The sequence below is a fragment of the Hetaerina americana genome, unplaced genomic scaffold (genome assembly GCF_022747635.1).
Source record: "Hetaerina americana unplaced genomic scaffold, ioHetAmer1.1.p SCAF_1, whole genome shotgun sequence".
Taxonomy (NCBI): Eukaryota; Metazoa; Arthropoda; class Insecta; order Odonata; family Calopterygidae; genus Hetaerina; species Hetaerina americana.
This window is the reverse complement of record NW_027286069.1, coordinates 20,760,148-20,770,735: the sequence shown is the minus strand read 5'-3', so window position 1 is coordinate 20,770,735 and position 10,588 is coordinate 20,760,148.

Genomic DNA, 10,588 nt, shown 5'->3' with positions numbered 1-10,588 from the left:
GAGCAAAATTTTCTCTCCCTCCACACCCTGAAACCCTTACTTTTCCTCGGATACATTGACATTTTTCTCGTTTGGAAACATGACATGAACTCCCTTAAAGATTTTATCTCTTCCCTAGGTACAATAATCTCTGTTTACTTCACTTCCCCCAATTCTTCCACTCAAATCACCACTTTTTAAATTAACATATCTCCATACTCAGTAACAAATTTCATACCTCAGTCCATATCAAACCCACAGACAATCAATGATTTATTCATTTCAATAGCTGTCATCCTCTTCATACTAAGCAGTTAATCCCGTACTCTCTTTTTATCCGAGGCCACCGTATCTGCAAAAAACCTGATTCCCCGAATGAATTCCTCTCAGGACTCTATGGAGACTTCTTTGGCACCATAACTCCCCGAGGAACCCAAGGCGGCACCATAAAATCGGTTGACCCCCCACGAACATGGGAATTTCACACGCCTTTGGGTTCAAGTGGGATATCAGTTCAATCCTTACTCCATATGTTGACCCATTATGATGGCATCATTATTGTTCTAGTGACATAATTTAAAAGACGCAGATAGATGAATTGGTGACTTTCTCTAATAAATGAGTTAATATAAACATATTTTTTTAATAGGTATTTAAAGCACACATGCCATAGATCTCCGGCAGAAAGGGCGGATCCCCTACAAAGCCTTCCAAGGAATGCTCTGTCAAATTATAGCGAAAAATATTATATGATCGCTGGTGTTTTGAAATGATTGAATGATTAAGAGCATCGATTTGGATCCCGTGCAAATGGAAAATATTTCTTTTATTCACGATTCGATTCGATTTTTTAATTAGGTATTTTATGTAAATATATATTTATTCTATCTGAATAGTTGATTTTAATCGCACAGTGCTTGATGTAAACATGAAGTGCACTCCGCATTATGATTCAGGGGAAATAATATCTACTTAATACCTCGACATGACACAGTAACTTTCAGCAAATATTTTCATTTCACAGCCTGAAGACTTTGAGACATTTTGTAAAGGACATAAAAAATTCCCAGCCACTCACTTCATTCGAAAATAGATGCACTGAAATGATTCTACTCGACGAAAACACTTATCTATAAATCTACTCCTATGCAGGCATATATAATCTCAATTCCTTTTTACCTTCACAATTTCTCACCATCAACTTCACCTTGCTTTAAAATATATGATATCTTATTTTGTTTTTTATGCATGTCTGTATATTCATATGTATTTATTGTACCATAATTATTTATTTTATTTGCTATATTGTAGAGTTTTCACATGTTTTTCACATCCCCTTCTTTTTTGGGTGTTTTCCTGCATGGATTTTTACTTGGGTCTTAATTTCTATGCCTATTATATCTATGACTTTACCATAATTTTTCTTTTTCCACATCACTTTACATTTCCTCTTATTATTATTATTGTCATACATGTGATGTATTGACTCATATTCTATAAGTTATTTTCTACAATTATTATCACTCCCTTCATTATGAAATAAAAATATTTGTTGTTCACGGAATGTAATATATAAACAATATTGCTGTTGCTATTTAGGAGATTAAATCGTCGCTATGTGAACCATTCGTCGTGAGATACACATATTCGATTCATAATGATGCAGTTTTTAAAATATTCTTTTATCTCATTGCACATGCAAAATATATTCAACTGTAACTGCTGAATTCGATTTCTCAATTTTACCAGCAAACATTTCACACTTCACAATTACATATAACACTAATGTACACGAAATTGGAAGTCCCAGCATAATTGCGGAGTGTGCAAAAGCCAAGGAATATATGATAACTGCGATTTATCTTGACCCAAGCAATATTTTTTGCATCTATAATCTAGTTGATGAGACAACCTTCCAGACTTTAATTTTTCATTAAATTTAATTTTTTTTAAATATAATTAATGGCACACTTCTTTAAAATCAAAATTTCACGTTTTTTCTCCGCGATGTACTAAATACTATTACATTTGCTCTATCAGACGAAGATATAAAATTCACTGCACATTATAATCCACATTTACAATTAATATTACTTGCACTATCCTATTAATATTTAGTAGGAATGAATTGCTGGGGGATCGAGATGGTGCGGGGGCTAACGTACTGGCTTCCCACCCTGAGGGCGCGGGTTCAAATCCCGGCGGTGTTGAATATTTTTCAGAAGTACCTCGATCCCTACTTGAGGTGCTTTGGAGGGCACTTTGAGTGAGTACGCCGTCCATCGGATGGGACGTTAAACTGCGGACCCCTTGGCGCCTTTCGTAAAGAGTAGGCTAATGCCGACGCCGGGTTTCTCTCCACCCTCCATCCTTTCCTGTCCATCCCCTATGGTGCAAATGACCTCAGCTGTCGGTCGCCTCGACTACTACTACTACTACTATGAATTGCTGTTCGTTAACGCGTTCGCTCTTTTATAGTTGCTTTTTTATATACGTTTCTTTATCTTGCTCAATTCTTCTTTTGATAACCCACTATTATGCCCACCCTTCCTCGAAACCATTCCTCAATAGATGCACTGTTATACCTGCTCTAATTTATACTCCTCAACTTTGATGTTTTACTTAACCTTCTTATTTCTAAATAATTATATATACACGTTTTTTATGATCAATTCTCATCTCATACCTATAATACTGATCCTGTAAAGCTCTAAGTAAAGATTGTAACATTTTAGGAAGATCATTCGCCTTGATGATTTTCACACTCTGAAATTGTTGCATTGAAATGCACATTAGCGGATGACTCCGTTAAAAGTTACTGTTGCGGCATCTCCCGCAGTTTCTTTGGAATTTTAGGAAGACTTCGAAACTAGCGCTTGATCATCCGAAAAACTAACTGATTTTAAGAATTAATGAACTGAGATTCATTTGTATATCCAGTTCTCACCATTCTTCTTGAAAGCATTTCAAACACATACTTGTATACTTTGGAAAGCGCAGGTGGTCATGGTATTCCCTGTCTTACTCCCTTATCTAGCAATGCCGATCCCGACTCTCAACTTGTTATCTGCACTTAAACATTCTGAGACATGTGCAACTTCCTGATAAGTCGTATATCCCCGTAGTTTACTCATATCTTTTGCTAATAGTTGCATCTAGTTTGAATGACTTATCAAATTCCACGAAGCATAAAAATACATCCTGGTTTTACACTATGTTCCTTTCTATCAGTGACTCCATTACTGCTATGCCATCACGTCTATACATTTTCTATATAAATTAAAAGTCGTTAGTCTCCCTAGTGCTAATTTTCAGCGTTTTGCTAATCATCTTAAGTTGTACCCTTTTTGCGTGTGAAATCATACTTATAGTTCAATTGCTATATACGTACATTTTCTATATTTTTTCAATTAATCCCATGGCCTTATATGTATAACGTTCAATAAGCAAACAGTTATTTCGGTCTGTAAAATTATGCAAAACCTGCTAGGTGTTTTTTATTAACGGTAGGGAAGAACTCATATTAAATTTAGAAAAAATGGAACGGAAATTTTTTGTGTTAAGTTGAGATAAGAATTAGATTGATTCTCTCACAACTCCGTCGATCAAACTCGTCCGGTCTCTCTAAAAAAAAAAAGAGTTGACCCAACATTCTAATAGAGATCACCGCTTAATTAAAATACCGAAGGTCACATATATTCGAAATCGGCCAACAGTCACGACCCGAACCACGTACCAAGTTTTAATGGAACGCAATTTGTTATTCCAGACACTCGGCGCGAAATTGAGTCATTATCTCCTGGGAGGTAAGGGAGCAACTACACGGTCGAATGGAGTCGTGGAGCATTGGTATTCATGGGGGCTTTTCGCAGTCGTTTTTTATCGTGGAAGGTGTCACAAGGTTTCCAAAATGCAACACATCGCACCCAATTCCGGGCAGAAGAGGGCGTGAAAAAGCGAAAAACCTCCTCTTTACCAATATTAATGCTCAGAGCTGCTTTCCAGCGTGATCATAATGGCGAATAATTAAGATTTATGGCAGTAAATGGCACTTGGATGCCGATTTACAACCTTGGGATCGAATTAGTGGAACTAAAAGTTTACGAAGATGGTGCTTCACATATAATACGAACAGTTAACACGAAAATTCTGAGCACTTCATAATTATTTTATTACGACCTAACTCATCCCATACTCTGCATAATTGGATGGCCCTAAAACTGCGATATTTTAATGCAAAGCTCCATTTTTTTATTTATGATTTATTTCCTAGGTAATTTTTTGTACGCTTAAATTTCAGGCCGAAGATCCAGTTCTTAGGCATCTACTTCCATAATAAATCCGTGCAAAGTTGATTTTTATCTCCTGCAGACTTTATTTATTTCGCTAAATTATATTAGAAATAATCTAGTAAAAATCCGAGAAAAGTTTCAGATAAAATTTAATCGACTGGTTTTTGCATTTTTGACATCAATTTTATTTTCAAAATGAAATTGCGAAAATGTTTACAAAATATTCAAAAATGTCTCCCATTCGGCACTATTTTAAACCGTCCCAATGGCAATCCGTGTCATTTTTAAATAACGAATGGGGAACAAGCCACAAAGAAATAAATGGAGAAATCATTGAGTATTCTTTCATTTGTTTATCAGCTCTTTCTTTATTTAAGTATTTACCCAAGCCGACCGTTACTATGGCACCATTATTTATTTATTCATAATTATTTAATATCGTGATTGAACCACTTGAATCGTTGTGAAATGTAAGTTGTAATTGTGAAAAGAATTTTAAATTAAAATTTAAAATTAATTTAAATAAATAAAAATAGGATTCCTTAGCATGAGTGGAGGTAATGTGAGGGCAGTCAGGGACCATAGGTACCTAGTACACCACCATATTGAAACAGTCAGTAAAAATACCGTTTAAAAAATAATTCCTTAAATCCGTTGCAGAAAAATATATTTAACAGGAAATTCTTCATCAATTAAGTTCATTGCCATCAGATTATGTGAAGTAATTAAGGACAAGTAGATGGATACAATGTAAGTCATATTTAGGTTTTCATAAGAATTTCATCAGATTAAAAATGCATAATTTTATGTCGAAATAATATTTTACAAATAATTTATATTAATAATTCCAAAAGTTAAATTTGATGAAACTGACATCCTGGGGAAACGATCGAATATCTTTAATATTAACGCATGTTCAATTCACATCTTACTGAGCAGGGAGGGGAAAATTTTTCTTTACCCCTCTTTCCACAAGGAACTTCATGGCTCTGTTTACGAAAAAAAGAACATAGTATTGATCAATTTGACGGATATATGTCGAGTAAAATGACGCACGTCGCATTTCCACAGTAAATTATTGTCTGATTCTCACGCCTCGGGCCTGTAAGTGGGAAGTTTGAATACAATGGTGGCTATTTTGACTGCGAGAACATCACTACATTAAGTACTACTCACAATGGATGTTCTGCTTCCCAGAAAATTAGGTATTTGAAGGACTTCGAGTATCATTCAGATTTGAGCACATCGTCATTTGTACACCCTTGTCTTTCATGTTGTCATGTTCTGCAGAGCTTCAAAACTTCATTGCAAAATATTTATTCCCTGTTACCTCATTGTAATACTTTTATGAACATTTTCTGTTTTATCCTCTCAAGACTTTTAACAAAATCCTGCTATTTATAAATACCTGGTATCCACAGCATTAAAATATCTCCGATAATTCAATGATATACTTCCAGATGTGTATCTTTAAGCTCACGGAATTATTTCCATTCAAAAATTTCAATTGCCTGCGATCCTTTCAGTTTTGTCCACGGGGAAAGCTTGGAAACTCACATAAACTTAGTGTCTGTGTCACGTGATGATGACATTGCACGCCAAGTCCACGGCTATAAGTTTTCTCAGGGGAGGAGGAAGATAAAAACTGGTTTCTTAATCTCCTTAAGACTCTGCTTGATTATTCCTTGGACCCTGTTTATTGTGGTCGTTATGGAGAGAGATAGGCATTTTTTTATCTTTTTTGTGTTTTATTTCATAGCAACGCTAACATTTGTTTTTATAGATCTAGTGTTGCGTAATGACCCAAACCACATTCTACCTTGGTCGTTAAGATATATCGAGGGCTGTAACAGACTACTGGCACTTAATTAGCGACCATAAAACTAGCTTCTTTTGGCTTTAAACGGATATTCGGTTTGTTGTTGAAAATCAAAAAATTGAAGATTGGGGAGGCTCAGGCAGTAGAACTGGGGAGGAAAAGGATGGAGCACAATACGGACGTGGCATGAAATAGGACCAGTTGCTTACAGCATGTTGGAAGGAAGGTTATGAAGACTAGGGTAGGATATGGAGACCATATGGCAAGATTATATTCCAAAGAAACTGCGGGAGATGCCGCAACAGTAACTTTTAACGGAGTCATCTGCTAATATGCATTTCAATGCAACAATTTCAGAGTATAAAAATCACCCAATAAAAATCATCAAATCAACTTGTTCCTTTAAAAGCCCCCAAAATTTCGGAGTTTACGAGGACCTCTCGATTGCTTAACTGGCTCAAGCACTCGGCCGGATCATCGAGGGATCCGGGTTCGTATCCCGGTCAAGGCGAATTATATTTACACTCTGAAATTGTTCCATTAAGATTATTATTATAATTAGCTGTAGTCAACCGAATTAGAGTAGGTTTTCAAATGAACCCTGATACCTAACATTACTGTTGTCCCAAGCCCTGATTAACACGACAAAATATGCTTAAACCTTATACTATAAAATAGATTGTTTTTTTATCTGCGAATACTTTCTACATCATTTCATTCCATGTAAATGCTAATTTTTTCTTTTATCTCGCTTTCCTAGCATTTTACCCTATATAACATCGTCTCCAGCACATCCCAGTGTCCCTCATTATTTCCTACATCCACTTGTCCTGCTTTATTCGAATTTCTCCCAACAGCAGTATTTTCTTCCCTGACCATGTCCAACACTTCACTCTTGGTTTTCCTTTTCATCCATTTTATTTTCTCCATTTTTCTCCACACCCAAATCTAAAAAGTCTCAAATCCATCCATATCCTCTTGACACAACGGCCAAGTTTCCAAGCCAAGCAAAACTACCATATGAATGCAAGTCTTTACTTATTTTTCTTGTATAACTTTGCTTAACGTATCTGTCATCAAATTCAGTCATTTAGTCTGAACTAACTAACTCTTTCTTACCTAATGCAATTCTTCTTTTAACACACTTATAAATTCGGGTCCAGCTTCATCGGAAACGCTTCCCAAATATGTGAAGTGATGAGATTTAGACAAAGTCAAAATAGTCTTCAGAAAGTAGGCTCAAAGGGGGTGGAAAGGTGTAGGAATGATTGATTGTAATACAGAAGAGAGATTTGTGATTTGGTCATCAGTGCTCTGGTTGAAAGATTCTCCAGATGGTGTCGAAACGTACATTTTGGCAAGCGGGAGCCGAATACACGATTAATAAGAGGCAACCATAAAGATACAAACTGCCGGAACGCTGTCTCCGTTGCCAGTCCACTCCGACTCACGACGTGCATTTGTCAAGAGCACAACACGAAGTGGAGTGGGGGGGTGGGCATGCATCATAAAAATTCAACGGGCACAATTACTCTCAGGAGACGTATGACAAACTGCTTACACGGAGAAGATGTCAGTGGTGGTATGTCTCAGGCCTTGATGAAATTTGAGTCGGATTTGAAAAGGGAGAGAGTCCTGGAACGGTAGGATTTCAAGGCATGCTCAAATATAACTGTTCAAGTTCACATGTTCTAGTATTAGGCGGGCAAACAGTCTCAGTAAGACTAGAGCAAGCTGTTAGTTTATGCAATTTTATCACATCCCAGGCCTTAATCTGTGTCAGAAATTATTTTTCTCAATATACATGTCTCTTTGAATTCTGGAAAACGCATACATGTATGTTGGTTGCAATATTTAGCAGCCGTCAAGCTGTAGTTGCATTAGTAATCGAAATGGAACACACCTACGTCCTACAAAATTCTCTGGAATACTCCGCAAGAGCGCTGCATTTGGTCAAAATGTTTTTGTATAAACATAACAGTTTCAGGCTTAACTTTGTTTAATTCCTTAGTGAAAAGAGTAGAGAAAGAAACTTCTTCTTCCAATGGAAGTGCAAACTTTCTTTCTCTACCCTCATCATGTATTTATATAATTAGTATTCCATCGATTAAGGTAGATTTTGGATGGATTCAGACTGGATATTTTTCAGTTTCGTCTAATAAGACATACACTGGAACCTCAAACTACAATTCTCCTTCTTTACTTCCGTAAAGTCTCTAGCTCTCCTCATTCCGACTGACATACGCATATCCTTTTCCTCCCACTAACTCGCTAATCTAACGTCCTTCCCTCTGTGCATCACAGTCTTTAACGTCCCATCTCCAAATTCGAGGAACTACCGGAAATATCGCGACAGTTACTTTTTTACGGAGTCATTCGGTAATATGCATTAAAATATGTAACAATTTCAAAATGTAACAATCCCGGTCAAGGCGAATGATTTTTACACTTTTAAATAGCTGATTGTATCCAATCTCCAATCAAAATGCTCTGCATTACCTCAATTGATATAGTAATATATATTTGCACTCTAACATAGATTAGGATGGAAGCCCCTTTGAGTCACAGAGAGATCATGCAAAGTTTCAACAAAATTTTGCTGATCCTCAGCCACTCGATCAACAATCAAACTCTGACATGAATTGACTATTATTTAAAATTAGCATTAATTGCATGCAATATTTATTAATTGATAGAATGCTTGATTGAAATTCTTATAAACATTTATCTTATCGCTTAACCGATGGTGGCGGTTTATTTTCGTGAGCGAAACTCAATCAAAGTGTAATCAAATCAGGAAATACCTGCGATCAATCATTGATTTTCATCAGCGAAACGGAACTTAAGACTTTTAAATAGGATTAAGAACACCCGAGGTTATTAGTGACTCCAAAGTAATCATATAACGTCGGCAGATCGAGCCATCAGGATAAAAGAAGAAGAATGCAGTCCATCACTGACAGATTCAATCGCTATTTCTTACCTAACACAAAACCATGACAAAATAAAACCCAATTTTTTTAATTTTAAAAAGCAAAGTGTGACAGTTTTTCTTGGACACTCCCATTACTGCAATATGTTTGGTAGATAGGTATTTATTCGTGCAGTTATACGAGTGTTTATGTTTAAGTACAAATAAATGAAGTCATATTTATATATAGGTGATGAAGAGGTTTTAACTGGGAATGGAATGTTGATGGCTGTGATATAGAGGAGATAGATAGATAGTCGTCTTTACTTTGGGGCGAGATTGAGACTATGGAGTCTCTTCTACCACCTAATCCCTAGTCATACATTTACAATAACAAACTTACAGATGAATTTCACAAATTATCCAAAAATACGAGCAATAAAATTAATGCACACAGTACCTTAGGACTAACATACAGCAATAAAATACATTATTTGCCCAGTTAATTACTAACTATAGAACAATTTGTACAACATACGCACATAAAATACATACAAATACTATACATACACATACAAATACATGCAAACAGTACTTGTAAAACAATATTCCTGGTTATATTTACAAACGCAAATACGAAGTATGGTGATCCAGCGAAAGAAAAAAGGAAGGATCTCGAAGTCTGTTTACGGCTAGGTTTTCACTGGTCGGTTTGCTAGGAAATTAGTGATTTATGAAATGCGCCCCTGAATGATGGGAGAGAAGATGTGTTACTTACAACGGATAATAGCTCATTGGGAGAACGTTATTCAAACGAAGTAGAGAAAGGAATAAGCATATCGGACAGAATGAAGGGAAATTGAAAGTATTTGTAATTGAAGAAGGGTTTAATGTACTTTGGGGTGTCAGGATATGTTTTATTTAAAAAATATGAGAAATTTTAGCATTTTTCCATAAAGGATAGGATGGTGCTACGAGCTCGTATAACACCCCATGCCACGCGCCCTTATTGCGGCTTATAGAGTACACTGTAGCTGTGGGTGCATTCCATCATGGTCTTTAATGCACCTAACTTCACAAAGTCTGCCGCATGTAACTAACATCCAAATGCAAATGTCTCAAGGTTCAAGTATTACTTGTAATTGCATTCCTATGAAATATTTATTAATTATTCCATATCACAGGCCACAACTCCGGATATTATAATATCTTCCTTTTTCATCCCTCGCTACCTCGGTAGTGGTCTATACTTAGTCTTCGAGTCTTAAAATATGTCCTATTATGTTATTTCTTCCTCCTTCCAGAGTTAGAAATCCGACTTCCATCTCCTCCCGAAATCTCCGTTAATAGTCTTCATTTTCTATCCGCGCATTTGATCCTCTTCAATATTCTGCAACACTGCGTTCGCATGTGCTAATTTTCCCCCTTCACTGCTAAACGTTCCAGGAAATTGCTATAAGAAAGTGCCTCCTTACTTCCAGGCTCTCGTGTCCAGTATTTAATGTGAAGTAGCGTAATTCGAGCCTGGAATTATTAATTACGTTAATTGGTCATTTGAACTTAATTTAGAGTCACTTTGGTTGAAAT